The sequence below is a fragment of the Gorilla gorilla genome, chromosome X (genome assembly GCF_029281585.2).
Source record: "Gorilla gorilla gorilla isolate KB3781 chromosome X, NHGRI_mGorGor1-v2.1_pri, whole genome shotgun sequence".
Classification (NCBI taxonomy): Eukaryota; Metazoa; Chordata; class Mammalia; order Primates; family Hominidae; genus Gorilla; species Gorilla gorilla.
In genome coordinates this window covers 148,532,957-148,549,065 of record NC_073247.2, presented here as the reverse complement: position 1 = coordinate 148,549,065, position 16,109 = coordinate 148,532,957, and positions in this window count along the sequence as shown.

Here is a 16,109-nt window from a genome sequence, read left to right as displayed (position 1 = left end):
ACTAAGGAAGAAAATAGGCTGGATGCGATGGCTTACACCTGTAATCCCAGCACTTTGGGAGGCTGAGGTGTGCAGATCATTTGAGGTCAGGAGTTTGAGACCAGCCTGGCCAACATGGTGAAACCCTGTCTCTACCAAAAACACAAAAATTAGCCGGGCATGGTGGCACACACCTATAGTCCCAGCTACTTGGGAGGCTGACGTGGGAGGATCGCTTGAGCCTAGGAGGCGGAGGTTGCAGTGAGCCAAGATTGCGCCACTGCACTCCAACCTGGGTGACAGAGTGAGACCCTGTTCCCCAAGCCCTCCCATCACCCCCCCAAAAAAGAAAATAATATTATATTGATTGATGCAGAAAGCATATGCAAGATTATTCAGAATTTTTCATGAAAAGGAACAGTCTCTAAAATACTTAAAACAAATTTGAGAAAGAATAAAGTAGGAGAAATTACTCTACTTGATGTCAAAGGCTAATACATAAATCCTATAATCTGGACAATGTGGTATTGGTTGAGGGGTAGCCAGCCATAAAGATTAACAGGACAGAATAGACAACCCAGAAATAGACCCACACAAATATGCCTAAGACATTTTTGTTGTTTTTTGTTTTTGAGGCAGAGTTTCGCTCTTGTTGCCTAGGATGGAGCGCAATGGCATGATCTTGGCTCACTGCAACCTCCGCCTCCCGAGTTCAAGTGATTCTTCTGCCTCAGCCTCCCGAGTAGCTGAGACTACAGGCATGCACCACCACACCTGGCTTGTTTTTTAGTAGAGATGGGGTTTTGCCATGTGGGCCAGGCTGGTCTTGGACTCCTGACCTCAAGGGATCCGCCTGCCTCAGCCTCCCAAAGTGCTGGGATTACAGGCATGAGCCACCACGCCTAGCTGCCTAAAAGATTTTTGACAATGGCATAAAAGTAACTCAAGGGAGGAAGAATAGCATTTTTAACAAACAGTGCTAGAACAATTGGACATCTAGGTTAAAAATAAAAAAAGCTAATCTTAACCTAAACCTCATGACTTATACAAAATTAATTCCAAATGGATTTCATATTTAAATATTAAGTGTAAAATTATAAAACTTTTGGGAAAAAAAGTATGACAAAATCTGTTGGACCTAAAGACAGGTGAAGAGTTTTTGGATTTGACACCAAAGTGCAATCCACAAAGGAAACAAAATGGATAAATTGAACTTCATCAAAATAAAAAAATTTTGATCTGCAAAAGACCCCGTTAAGAGAATAAAAAGAGTAGGCCAAGACTGAGAAAATATTTGCAAACCACATATCTGACAAAAGCCCTGGATCTATAATATATAAAGAGCTCTCAAAATTCAACAGTTAAAAAAACAAGCATTTCAATTAGAAATTGAGCTAAAGAGGGCCGGGTGTGGTGGCTCACACCTGTAATCCCAGTACTTTGGGAGGCCGAGGTGGGTGGATCACCTGAGGTCAGGAGTTCGAGACCAGTCTGGCCAACATGGTGAAACCCTGTCCCTATTAAAAATGCAAAAATCAGCCGGACGTGGTGGCAGGTACCTGTAATCTCAGCTACTCAGGAGGCTGAGGCAGGAGAATCGCTTGAACCTGGGAGGTGGAGGTTGCAGTGAGCCGAGATCTTGCCACTGCATTCCAGCCTGGGCGACAGAGCGAGACTTGGTCTCAAAAAAAAAAAAAAAAAGAAAATGAGCTAAAGATATGAACAGACATTCACTGAAAAGGACAACGGATGGTAAGTAAGCACATAATAAGATGGCCAACATCATTGGCCATTACAGAAATGAAAATTAAAACTGTAGTGAGATATCACTATATAACTATCAGGTTGGCTAACATTAAAAAAAATAGTGACAACCTGTATTATTCCATTCTCACACTGCTATAAAGATACTATCTGAGACTGGGTAATTTATAAAGGAAAGGGGTTTAGTTGACTCACATTGCTGCATGGCTCCGGAGTCCGCAGGAAACTTACAATCATGGTGTAAGGGGAAGCAGGCACATTTTACGTGGTGGCAGGTGAGACAGTATGTGAGAAGGAACTGTCAAACACTTATAAAACCATCAGATCTCATGAGAACTCACTCACTATTGTGAGAACAGCATGGGGGAAATGCCCCCGTGATCCAATCATCTCCCACCAGGTCCCTCCCTCAACACGTGGGGATTATGTGGATTACAATTCGAGATGAGATTTGGGTGAGACACAGAGCCAAACCATATCAACACCATATGCTGGTAAGGACTTACCAAGCTGGATCACTCATACATTGCTGGTAACAATGTAAAAATGGTATAGCCACTCTGGAGAATATTTTTGTAGTTTCTTAAAAAATTATGCCTCACTTACTGTATGATACGGCAAGTGCACTCTTGGGCACTTATCCTAGAGAAATGAAAACTTAGGTTCATAAACCTGTATGTGAATGTTGAAAGCAGCTTCCTTCCTTCCTTCCTTCCTTCCTTCCTTCCTTCCTCCCTCCCTCCCTCCCTCCCTCCCTCCCTCAAGCAGCTTCCTTCCTTCCTTCCTTCCTTCCTCCCTCCCTCCCTCCCTCCCTTCCTTGACAGAGCGTAGCTCTGTCACCCAGGAGGCTGGAGTGCAGTGGCACGATCTTGACTCACTGCAACCTCTGCTGCCACCACCCCTGGCTAATTTTTGTATTTTTTGTAGAGACAGGGTTTTGCCGTATTGGCCAGGCTGGTCTCACTCCTGACCTCAAATCGATCTGCCCACCTTGGCTTTCAAAAGTGCTGGGAGTACAGGCATGAGCCTCTGTGCCTGGCTGAAAGCAGCTTTCTTTATACTAGCCCAAACTGCAAATAACCCCAACATACTTCAATGGGTGAATGGTTAAACAAAATGTGCTATATCCATATCATGAAATACTACACAGCAAAAAAGAATGTACTATCAATACATGCAAATACCTAGATAAATCTCCAGAGAATTATGCTGAGTGAAAAAGTCAACCTCAAAAGGTTGCATAATGTATGATTTCATTTAAATAACATTCTTAAAATAACAAGATTATAGAGATGGGGAACAGATCAATAGTTGCCAAGGAGTGGGGCATGGAGGGGCTGAATGTGGCTATGGAGACTGAATGAAGGAGCATTATCATGATGGAACAATTCTACATTTTGATTGTGGTGATGATTCCATGAATCTACACATGTAAGAAACATGTAGATTAACACCTGGCCTCTCATCAGAAACAATGGATGCCAGCAGGCAGTAAGATGATATATTCCAAGTGCTTAAAGAAAAATCTTTCAAGCAGGAATCTATATGCAGCAAAAGTATTCTTCAAAACTGAAGGCAAAATAAATTCCCAAATGAATGATAAAATATATTGCTAGCATAACTGCCTTACAAGAAATTAGAAGAATAAACCCAAAAGAAATGCCAAAAGAAGTTCTTTAGGGAGAAAATAATGAACACTAGAGATTAAATCTAATCCACAGAAACAAATGAAAAGCACAAGTAAAAGTAATTATGTAGGCAATTATAAACAGTGTAAGGTGTATGTATCTCCACACACACACACACACGGAGTTTTCTAAAAGTTCATGGAATTGCAATATTATGAAAAAACTATACATGGATTCCAAAAATTTTAGCATCCAAATAAACTTGTACTAACTTGTTATAACATACCTTAACAACCTCTAGTTTGGGGTATGAAAAGGATAAGACATCAGTTTGGAAATAGCCTCTATCAGAGCAACATGACTCCTGCCAAATTTGAAGTTAGAACAAACATTAAATTTATGGTGAAGCTTGGGTGGAAGAATGTTGAAATCATTGATGCATTATGAAAAGTTTGTGGGGACAACGCTCCAAAGAAATCAGCAGTTTACAAATGGATAACTCATTTCCTTTTTATTTTTTGAGACAGGGTCTTGCTCTGTCACCTAGACGAGTACAGTGGCATGTTCATGGCTCACTGAAGCCTCAACCTCCCAGGCTCAAGTGATCCTCCTACCTCAGCCTCCCTATTAGCTGGGACTACAGGTGTGCACCACCATGCCCAGCTAATTTTTGTATTTTTTGTAGAGATAGAATTTCACCATAATGCCCAGGCTGGTCTTGAACTTCTGCAAGTGATCTGCCCGCCTCGGCCTGCCAAAGTGTTGGGATTGCAGGCATCAGCCACTGGCCCAGCACGGATAACTCATTTTAAGAAGGGATGAGGCAATGTTGAAGATGAAGCCCACAGTGGCAGACCATCCACATCAGTTTGTGAGGAGAAAAGTTGCTCCTTCAGTTGGTGCTCTTTCAATTAAGGCATGAGTTCATCTTGCTCACGCCCTAATTGAAGGAGTACCTAATAATCACCAATGATCAGCGACAGAGCCAATAGCCAACATCATAGACCCTTCAGTTGGTTCAGCTCACCCAATTCTGACTGAAAAACTAAAGTTGAGCAAATTTTCTACTTGATGGGTGCCAAAACCATTGTAGCCAGATCAGCTTCAGACAAGAACAGAGCTTTCAAAGGAAATCTTAAATAAGCAGGATCAAGATTTTGAAGCACTTCTTTGAAGACTTGTAACAGGATATGAAACGTTGCCTTACCAGTACAATCCTGAAGGCAAAGCACAAAGCAATGGCTACCAACAGTTGGAGTGGTTCAGTCAAAGCAAAAGCACAGTAGTCAAGAACAAAGGTCATGGCAACAGTGTTTACAGATGCTCAAGGCATTTTGCTTGTTGACTTTCTGGAAGGCCAAAGAACAATAAAATTTGCTTATTATGAGAATGTCTTGAGAATGTTAGCTGCAGTTTTAGCAGAAAAACACCTGGGAAAGCTTCACCAGAGAGTCCTTCTTTACAATAACAATGTTCCTGCTCATCATTGTCATCAAATAAGGGCAATTTCGTGAGAATTTTGACAAAAAATAATTAGGCATCTGCCTTATAGTCCTGATTTGGTTCCTTCTGACTTCTTTTAGTTTCCTAATCTTAAGAATCTGTAAAGGGCACCCATTTTTCTTCAGCTAGTAATATAAAAAAGACAACATAGACATGGTTAAATTCCCAGAACCCTCAGTTCTTTAGGGATGGACTAAATGACTGGTATCATCCCTTACCAAAGTGTCTAGAACTTGATGGAGCTTAAGTTGAGAAATAAAGTTTATATTTACTTTTTTTTTTTTTTTTGAGATGGAGTTTCGCTCTTACTGCCCAGGCTGGAGTGCAATGGCACGATCTTGGCTCACTGCAACCTCCGCCTCCCGGGTTCAAGTGATTCTCCTGCCTCAGCCTCCCAAGTAGCTGGGATTACAGGTGCCCGCCACCACACCCAGCTAATTTTTACATTTTTAGTAGAGACGGAGTTTCACCATGTTGGCCAGGTTGGTTTCGAACTCCTGACCTCAGGTGATGCATCTGCCTCGGCCTCCCACAGTGCTGGTATTACAGGCATGAGCCTCCACGCCTGACCTTACATTTCTGTTTTTAATTCCATTTTTCCCACAAACTTTTTGAAGTTCCTTATATGTGTATGTGTACAATTAATCTTTTCTCCTCTTAATATGTTTAAAATAATTCCATAAAACTGCAATTATAAAATCATATTCTTAGACTTTTAACATATAAAGATGTGATATATACGATTTTTAAAATTTTTTAATTTTTTACTTTTTGAGACAGAGTCTCACTCTGTTGCCCAGGCTGGAGTGCAGTGGCATGATCTCAGCTGACTGCAACCTCTGCCTCCCGAGTTCAAGCAATCCTCCTGCCTCAGCCTCCTGAATAGCTGAGTAGCTGGGATTACAGGTGTGCACCATCACGCCCGGCTGATTTTTGTATTTTTAGTAGAGGTGGGTTTCATCATGTTAGTCAGGCTGGTCTCAAACTTCTGACCTCAAGTGATCTACCTGCCTCGGCCTCCCAAAATACTGGGATTACATGCGTGAGCCACCGCGCCCAGCCAAGATGTGATATATATGATGACAATAGCATAAAGAAGGAGATAGGGATGAAACTACATTACAGTAGGTAAATGACACCAAAAAGAATTTGAAACTACAGAAAAAATTGAAGAGTACCACAAGTGGTAAATATGTACGTTAGTACAAAAGAATTGAGCAACCACTAAAAAAACAAACCCTCAAAATAGAGAAATCATTCAACAAAGGAATTAAAAAGGTACAGTAGAAAATATATGTTTAATACAAAAGAAGAAAGTAAAAGAGGAACAAATGAACATAAAAGATGAGACATATAGAAACAATTATCAAAATGGCCAACATAAATCCAATCATGCCAGTAATAAATGTGAATGGATTAAACAACTGAATCAAAGGAAGATATTGTCAGAGTGGGAAAAATATCCCAAGATCCAACTATATGCTGTCTACATGAGATGTGCTTTAATTTCAAAGACACAAGTAGGTTGAAATTAAGAGGATGAAAAACGATGGCCGGGCATGTTGGCTCATACTTGTAATCCCAGCACTTTGGGAGGCTGAGGAAGGCAGATCACTTGAGGTCAGGAATTCGAGTCTAGCCTGACCAGCATGGTGAAACCCCGTCTAAAAATACAAAAATTAGCCAGGTGTGGTGGCAGGTGCCTGTAATACCAGCTACTCAGGAGGCTGAGGCAGGAGAATCACTTGAACCCAGAGGCAGAACTTGCAGTGAGCCAAGATCACGCTCTTGCACTCCAGCCTGGGCGACAGAGTGAGACTCTGTCTCAAAAAAACAAACAAACAACTAAAAACAAGAAAAAAGATGTACCATGCAAACAGTAAACATAAGACTACTGGTATGGTTATATTAATATCAGATAAAGTAGACTCTAATACACAAGGAAATGTAACTAGAGAGAAATTAGAACATTATGTAATGACTAAAGGTCAATTCATTAGAGACATGAATTATAACGATAATTATAAACATGTACACATACTCACCACAGGGCCCCAAAATACAAGAAGAAAAATAGAATTGAAGACAGAAATGAAACAGTTCAAGACTTCATTATTGCTCTCAGTAATGGATAGAACAAACATTCTGAAGACTTGAGCAATGCTATAAACTGACATTTTGTTTTTGTTTTGTTTGTTTTTTTTTCAGAGTCTCACTTTGTCACCTAGGCTGGAGTGTAGTGGCACAATCTCAGCTCACTGCAACCTCCACTTCCCGAGCTCAAGCGATTCTCGTGTTTTAGCCACCTGAGTAGCTGAGACTACAGGTGTGCGCCACCGTGCCTGGCTAATTTTTGTATTTTTAGTAGAGATGGGGTTTAACCATGTTGGCCAGGCTGGTCTTGAACTCCTGACTGCAAGTGATCTACCCTCCTCGGCCTCACAAAGTGCTGGGATTACAGGCATGAGCCACCACGCCTGGCCAGTATTATATTAAATGTCCAGAACAGACAAATGTGTATAGATAATAGATTAGTTGTTCCTTAGGCTTAAGGGAGTGGAGATTAACTGCAAATGAACATTAGGGATCTCCTCTGGTTGATGGAAACTTTGTGGTAGATTGTGGTGATGGTTGTACATACAACCCTGGAAATTTACTAAAAATTGTTGATTTGAGCAATTACACCAGTGAATTTTAAGGTATGTAAATTATGCCTCAAGAAAGCTGTTTTTAAAACATTGAACATGAAAATATGATCAATATCATTAGTTATCATGGAAATGCAAATTAAAACTACAATGAGATATCATTGCATACCCACTGGAATTGCAGAAATAAAAAAAAAAGCACACAGTAAAGAATTGTTGACAAAGATACAGAGAAATGGTAATCCTCATAAATTCCTGATGGGCACGTACGTGGTATACTCACTTTGGAAAACAGTTTGGCAATTTCTTAAAAAGTTAAATATAAATTTACCATATGACCCAGCAATTCCTCTTCAAGGTGTATACCCAAAGGGAATGAAAGCACTTGTACACACAAAGACTAGTGCAAGAATTTTCAGAGCAGAATTATTCATGATAGCCAAAAAGTGGAAACAACCCAAATGTCCATCAACTAAGGGCTGGATAAACAAAATGTGGTATATTCAAACAATAAAATATTATTCAGCCATAACAAGCAAGGAAGTACTGATACATGCTCCAACCTAGATGGACCTTGAAAACATAATATTAAGTGAAAGAAGCCAGTCACAAAATTCTACAAATGGTATGATTCCATAGAGACAAGAAAGTAGTTGCTTGGTCCTCATGATGGAGAAAAGGAGTAACAATAAATGGGATCTTATTTGGGTTATAAAAATATTCTAAAGTGGATTTATGATGATAGTTACACAACCTGGTAAATTTACTAAAAATCAGTGAATTGTACACTTGAAATGGGTGAATTATATGATATGTAAAATATGTATAAAGACAGTTGAAAAAAAAAAAAAACTACTGTTAAATGTTAGGAAGTTGTACTGATTACTGTTGTTCTGCCCAGATCCTCTCAGATTCCTTTAACAATTTCTTGAACTCCTTCCCTGGCTTTTGTGTTTATTTACTTCCTTTTCTTTTTAGACAAAGTCTTGCTTTGTCACCCAGGCTGGAGTGCCGTGACACAATCTCGGCTCACTGCAACCTCTGCCTTCCGGATTTAAGTGATTCTCCCGCCTCAGCCTCTCAAGTAGCTGGGATTACAGGCACACACCACCACACCTGGCTAATTATTGTATTTTTAGTAGAGACAGGGTTTCACTCTGTGTTGGCCAGGCTGGTCTCAAACTCCTGACCTCAGGTGATCTGGCTGCCTCAGCCTCTCAAAGCGCTGGGATTACAGGCATGAGCCCCCACGCCCGGCTGTGTATATTTACTTCTAAAGGCCTGCACCTTTGCCTCTCTGGCTCTCTTTGAAGCCTGTTTTAAGGAGCTGCTTTGCTTGTATGTGCAGAGAACTGACAATGCCTGAGAATTTACATTCATATTTTTGCAACCCCACCCCTTTCCACTTGCAAGTTCTGGATAGTCTTTACCAAATGAAGGTTATTGAGGGAAAGTATGAAAGTTTAATTCCTCTGTCTTGAGTAGGGACAAACCCTGTGACATAATTTACACTTGGCATTCTCCTGTGGGATCATGTGGAAGCAACCCTCCATAGGATGTTGCCTGAAATTACACATTTGCTTAGCTACTTCCACTTTCCTGTCCTGCTTCCTCCATTTCCTTATTGAGGTCGCCTGGGAGCACTTCCTTAAATTAACTGCTGTACTTGAATCCTCATCTCAGAGCCTGCTTCTGGGGAGCCAACCCAAGACAAGGGGGATTACTTATTCCTAATTTACGCAGTTTTCAGGTGAAGGGACACATATTCAGGTAACACTCCAGGCTTTTCTATGCCCTTCGCTGCTCCTCATGGGAGGAGGAGTGACATGCTAAATTGTGATTTGGGACTAAGAATTTGGCATCTGTGACTTATCCCCTTTCTTTGGGGTATTCCTGCCTGCAGGGAGCATGTGCTATGGTCAGTAGGCTTAAGGAAAATGGCTCTGCCTTTGCATGAAAGGCCCAGAAGCAGAGCCTGAGGCAGGCATTTAGGTGTGTGTGATTTATTGAGGGAGGGCTCTTTAGGAAAAACCTGTAAAAGAATGAGAGTAGGAAGATACGGGGGAGGAATGTGTGTGGTCATGGCCTGTAACGTGTAGGGAGTTGTTTCATGTAGCAATGAGGAACTTGAGGAGTTCTTCCATTAGGAGGCAAGGGAGTTAGGCCTATCAGTCAGTCATTGGTCATTATTGGCGGTGGTGGTGAGGGGTGGGGGTGGGAGGTGTTTGGATTTCCCAGTTGTCTTCAGAAGAGGTGGCTCCCCTTAGCAAAGGGTAATTATTTGGACATGTTTAAAGGTGTAAACTGTTAGCCACAGCACTCAATGTAGCTGGGGGATGGATGCACCAGTTAATGAAGGCGATCAATGTAAGGCACCAACAGTGTCTACTATAGTTCATTCCTTGGACCAATCAGATCCACTTGCTACTTCCTATTAAATTCACTCTATCTGGGCATGGTTTTTCCAGGATTCTAGTTGGTGGGAATTCCTTTGGGAAACTTGCAAGAGGAGATTTAAACAAACCACAGCCTTGACTGCTCTGATTGGTCCTGAGACTTTAACTGATATTCTTTTTTCCTTCTTTCATCACCCATTCTAGATTTCCCTAACTTGTTTGGTTCTTCTGCTGGTCTAGGTGGCTTTCCTGATGGGGTGACCTATACCCTCATTGCCGTGGGTCTGAGCCCATTTTCATGCCCTTATCAAGTCTGTGGTTGCTTCACTTGCCCATTCATGGCTAAAACTGGGCCTTACAGTAGCAAGAGATGCCCCAGTTGGTCACATGAATGCCAAACATACTCTTCCCTGTTCATATTATATAGCAGCAACTTTACGTCCTCATGATAATCTAGGGCCAATTCCCACTGTCAGTATGGTAACTCTTTTTCATACCTGTTGATCTGTTGGCAGAAGGAGCCCAAGTGACCAGCCAATAGGTGTAGCTTTAGGTGTAGTCGGACTCTTACTACGTCTCTTTGTGGAAGTGATCCCCATCTGGGAACTGGGTCTTCTAGATGGATAGATCCTAAGGTTGTAGAGACAGGAAGCATAAATCCCTCAAGTAGTTCATTAGGAGTGATGGTGAGAGGGTCATTCTTACTTCCATGTCTTGGTTCTTACACCCATGTATTTTTACCTGTTGGGGCCAGAGCACTATATAATGATCTCTGAGTTAGAGCTAGAGTCAGTAAGCTTTTTCTATAAAGGGCCAGACAGTAAATATTTTAGACTTTGCAGTCCATATGGTCTCTGTTGCTACTACTCAACTCTGATGTTGTAACATGAAAGCAGCCAAAGACAGTACGTAAACAAATGAGCATGGCTATGTTCCAATAAAGTCATATTTATCAAAACAGGCAGTGGGCTGGATTTGGCACGTTGTCCATAATTTGCTGATCCCTGGTTTAGAGTACAGATGCTCCTCAACTTTGTTAGTCAAAAATGCATTAAATACACCTAGCCTAGTGAACATTATCGCTTAGCCTAGCCTATCTTAAACATGCTCAGAACACTTATATTAGCTTACAGTTGTGCAAACTCATCTGGCAACATTGTACACTGTAGAGGATTGGTTGTTTACCCTCGTGATTGCCTGGCTGAGTGGGAGCTGCAGCTTGCTGCCCCTGCCCAACATCACAAGAGAGTATCATATTACATATCACTTCCCCAGGAAAAGATCAAAATTTAATATTCAAAGTGTAGTTTCTACTGAATGTGTATCACTTTTGCACCATTATAAAGTCAAAAAATTCTAAGTGGAGCCATCATAAGTCAGGGACTGTCTGCATATACTGCATCTTGAAGGATAGTGCCCCATCCTCACAGGATTGTTTCAAAGCTGGTGCTTCATCTGTGCCTTTAAAGTGCCTTTTTTTTTTGAGACAGAGTTTTGCTCTTGTAGCCCAGGCTGGAGTGTAATGGCACGATCTTGGCTCACTGCAACCTCCGCCTCCCGGGTTCCAGAGATTCTCCTGCCTCAACTTCCTGAGTAGCTGGGATTACAGACACCTGCCACCATGCCCGGCTAATTTTTATATTTTTAGTGGAGACAGGGTTTCACCATGTTGGCCAGGCTGGTCTCGAACTCCTGACCTCACGTGATCCGCCGGCCTCGGCCTCCCAAAGTGCTGGGATTGATTACAGGTGTGAGCCACTGCAACCGGCCCTAAAGTGCCCTTCTATCACTCTATTACACCAGCAGCCTCTGAATGGTGCACAATGTTGTAGGGCCAATGAATTTCATTGTTGTGTGTTCACTGCTGCATCACAGTTTTCATAAAGTGGATCTCTTGGTCTGAGGTGACATTAGGAGAGATCCTATGTTGGTAGATCAGATACATCATGATCTCAGGTAGTGGTGCTGACTGAGTCCTTGCAGGCAGTGAAGGCAAAATTTGTATGTAGCATATGTGGTAATCTCTGTCATAATGAACCACTGACTTTTTTAGAGGGAAGGGGTTGAATGTAATCATTTTGACCCCACATGACTGGTTGATATCCTCAAGGGATGGTGCCATATTGGGGACTTGGTGTGGTTTTTGTTGCTAGAAAATTAGACATTCAGCCACAGCCATCTCTACATTAGTCTTGGTGAGAGGAAGCCAATGTTGTTGGGCATGCATAACTTCCGTCTTTGCCACTGTGGCTACTCTATTGTGCAAGCACTGGGATGGCAGGGGACAGACTGGCTGACATCTACTGGCCAGATCATCCTGTCCTCTTGGTCATTTAGTGCTTCTTCTGCAGCGAATGCATTCTGATTAATGTTAAAATGAAGAGACAAAACCCTTCACACTTTGTACCCATTCCCATAGTTCCACCCATATGCGTTTTCCCCAGACCTCCTTGATCCCAATCTTTCCATCTTTCCCTTCCAATCCCCTGACCAACCAGCCAAGCCATTCACTGTTTCCCATGAATCAATATATATATTATAAGTTTGGGCCACTTCTTCCACACAAAGTGGATGACCAAGTGTACCACCAAAAGCTCTGCTGACTGTCTTTCAGAGACACCCTTGAGTGGGGTTGTAGGGCAGTAGCTACATATTTTCAGCTGGTACACAAATACTGAGTCGATCTATCAATGAGCTAAATTTGAGATTTTTCCTTTTATGCCAGCTGATCATAAGGAATACTTACCCTTCCATGTGCCCACTGGTGTCAGTTAAGGAAGAAGCACCAGTGCATCAGTTGTGGATGACATAGGTGTCTGGACCACCTGTTTCTGTAGCTTACTTGGGTCTTTTGGCCTGCTAGCACCCAATCCTGCTGGATGTACCACTTTATCTTACAATAAATTGCTGCTGGGGCTTGCCCAACCTTATGATGGAGTGGGTCTGACAGACCCAAGCTCATGATAAGCAATACTGGGAACACGGTTACTTGATATCCAAAGGGCAAGTACTCAAAAAAAAAAAAAAAAAAAAAAAACTGGGCCAGGTGTGGTGGCTCACGCCTGCAACCCCAGCACTTTGGGAGGCTGAGGTGGGTGTATCACCTGAGGTCAGGAGTTCGAGAACAGCCTGACCAACATGGCAAAACCCCGTCTCTACTAAAAATACAAAAATTAGCTGGGTGTGGTGGCCCATGCCTGTAATCCCAGCTACTGGGGAGGCTGAAGCAGGAGAATCACTGGAACCCGGGAGGCGGAGGTTGCAGTGAGCTGAGATTGCACCATTGCACTTTAGCCTGGGTGACAGAGTGAGACTCAGGTTCAAAAAAAAAAAAAAAGTCTGAAGAGCAAGTGCTCAATCTCTACCAGGGCCCAGGAGCATACCAGGAGCTCCTTTCAAATGGTATATAGCTTTCTGCTTCTAGATGGCATGGCCTTGCTCCAGAACCTTAAGGGTCTGCACCGCACGGTTCCTATTTGGGCTTCTTAGGGAGTCCACATTTTTCTTCTACCACAGATACATCTCATATCAAGGAATCTTTTGGAGCATATAACCCAAGTGGTGCGATTGCATTTACTGCAGCTTGGACTTGCTACAGAGGCCTTTCTTGTCTAGGGCTCTACTCACAACTAGTAGCCTTCTATGTCACTCAATAAATGGGTTATTACAATATTTCTAAGTGTAGAACATATTGCTTCCCTACCCAGAGTCCCACCTTTGGACTCTTTCTTAAAGGTGGGAGGTTAAAGGTGCAAAAATTTGTCCATCACTTTGGAGTGAATGTCCCAGCATTCCCTAGACCCTAGACCACTGGATCCCTAAAAACTTCACTCATGTAGCTCATCCCTGAATCTTTGCAGTGTTTAACTTTTACTTTCTAGAATGTACATCTTATTAGGACACCCAGGGTACTTCTGCTTCTTGCTCATCAGGTCCGGTTAACATGATAACATCAATAGAGTGGACCGATATGATGTTCTATAAAGTATTTAGTTGCTTCAGGTCCCGTTAAGTTAAAAGAGAGAGCAGGAAAAATAACAGCCTTGGGGTAAGACTGGGAATATATACTTCTGTCTGTTCCATGTGAATAGAACCAGTTTCTGATTTTCCTTCCTGACACGTATGAAAGAAATGTATTGGTCCAAATCAATAGCCATATACCATCTACCAGAGGTGTGTTAATTTGCTTTAGTAAAGATACTACATCAAGTTCAGTAGATACAATTGGGACTATTATGTTTACTGGGCAGGTGGCAGACTGATTTTTTTTTTTTTTTTGAGACAGAGTCTTGCTCTGTTGCCCAGGCTGGAGTGCAGCAGTGTGATCTTGGCTCACTGCAACCTCCACCTCCCGAGTTCAAGTGATTCTCCTGCCTCAGCCTCCTGACTAGCTGGAACTACAGGCATGCACCACCATGCCTGGCTAATTTTTGTATTTTTAGTAGAGGCAGGATTTCATCATGTTGGCCAGACTGGTTTCAAACTCCTGGCCTCAAGTGATTGGCCCACCTTGGGCTCCCAAAATGCTGGGATTACAGGTGTGAGCCACTGTACCCGGCCCCCAGACTGATTAATTAAAGAAAGATATGACGAGGACCATGCCTCCTGCATTATTTAATATTTTGAGGGTGACACTAATCTTTGCTATTTCTCCCTTCCCCCAGATGTAATATTGGTTTTTATTTACTGTTTTGGCCATTGAAAGGTTTTTCTTTGGGGGTGGTGGTGACTTTCAGGGGCTTTCATAGGCCTTTTCCTATTACAGTAGCTCTCACTCTATAGAGCAAAGAACTGAGGTAAGGATTCTGCTAACTGCTAATGTATTCATTCCGATGATTCATTTGGGAGTCATGGAGATGACTATTGGACTCATTGTGAGACAAACCTGGGCCAATATCCCAATTATTTCCTGACCCCCATAAGCCTCTCCCTAACAAGTGGGCCACAGTAACACTTTGGCTCCTGGGTATCAGTGTCTATTTATTTTCTGGGTCCAGTAGACTTGAAAGAGTCTCTGTATTCCCCTTTCCCCAGCTATCTGAGTAAATGGTCATAGACACTTTTGGAGAAGGCCTGGAGAACGCTACTAAATGTACTTACCATGTTGTTATAGGGCCCTTTCTCATGGGAACCTGACCTCTTTTTCATTTTATGGGCTTGGGGTCTGAGAACTGGCTTAGGTCTGGAAGTTAGAAAAGGAGCTGTGACTTTCCATTGGGGCAACTGACTTCAGACTTCTGCTTATCTATATATTTATATATAGTAATACCCTTGCTGGCTGTTTTTCTGAATTGCCCCTAGGAACACAATGTTCTATGGGCCATCTCATTAAATCCCTGTGAGTCAGGAGGCATCCCTTGGTGTCATTCCAACCTTGCTGCCTATACTTATAACCAATTCACTTTTGACGGTTAAGTGTTGTCACCTAGTTTCCCCTATTTCAGAATCCTATCACCTCTATTAGCACTAGGGAGCCCAGTTCTGTATGAGCATCTCCTATCACCAGCCCGGATTTACAGAGGACAGCTACTACTATGGAGCTTTTCTTTTTTTTTTTCTTTTTTCTTTTTTTCTTCTTTTTGTACAGATGGGATCTCCCTATGTTTCCCAGGCTGGTCTTGAACTCCTGGGCTCAAAGGATCCACCCATCTTGGCCTCTCAAAATGCTGGGGTTACAAGCATGAGTCACCATGCCCAGCCGACTATGAAGCTTTTATTTATTTATTTATTTATTTATTTATTTATTTATTTATGACGGCGTCTCACTGTTGCCCAGGCTGGAGTGCAGTGGTGCAATCTCAGCTCCCTGCAACCTCTGCCTCCCAGATTCAAGTGATTCTCCTGCCTCAGCCTCACAAGTAGCTGGGACTATAGGCATGTGCCACCATGCCCGGCTAATTTTTGTATTTGTTGTAGAGACAGGGTTTCACCATGTTGGCCAGGCTGGTCTCGAACTCCTGACTTCAAATAATCTGCCCTCCTTGGCCTTCCAAAGTGCTGGGATTACAGGCATGAGCCACCGCGCCTGGCTGAAGCTTTTCAATAATGCTGGTGTCCCTTCACTATCACATTCCTTATTGTTTTGGTAAGTGAACTATACTCTGGGCCCCTCCAATGAACATAGTCAACTGGTCGGTCTTCTTCTCTCATGTAATAAATCCATCCTAACATGTTCACTTCTCTAAGCTTTT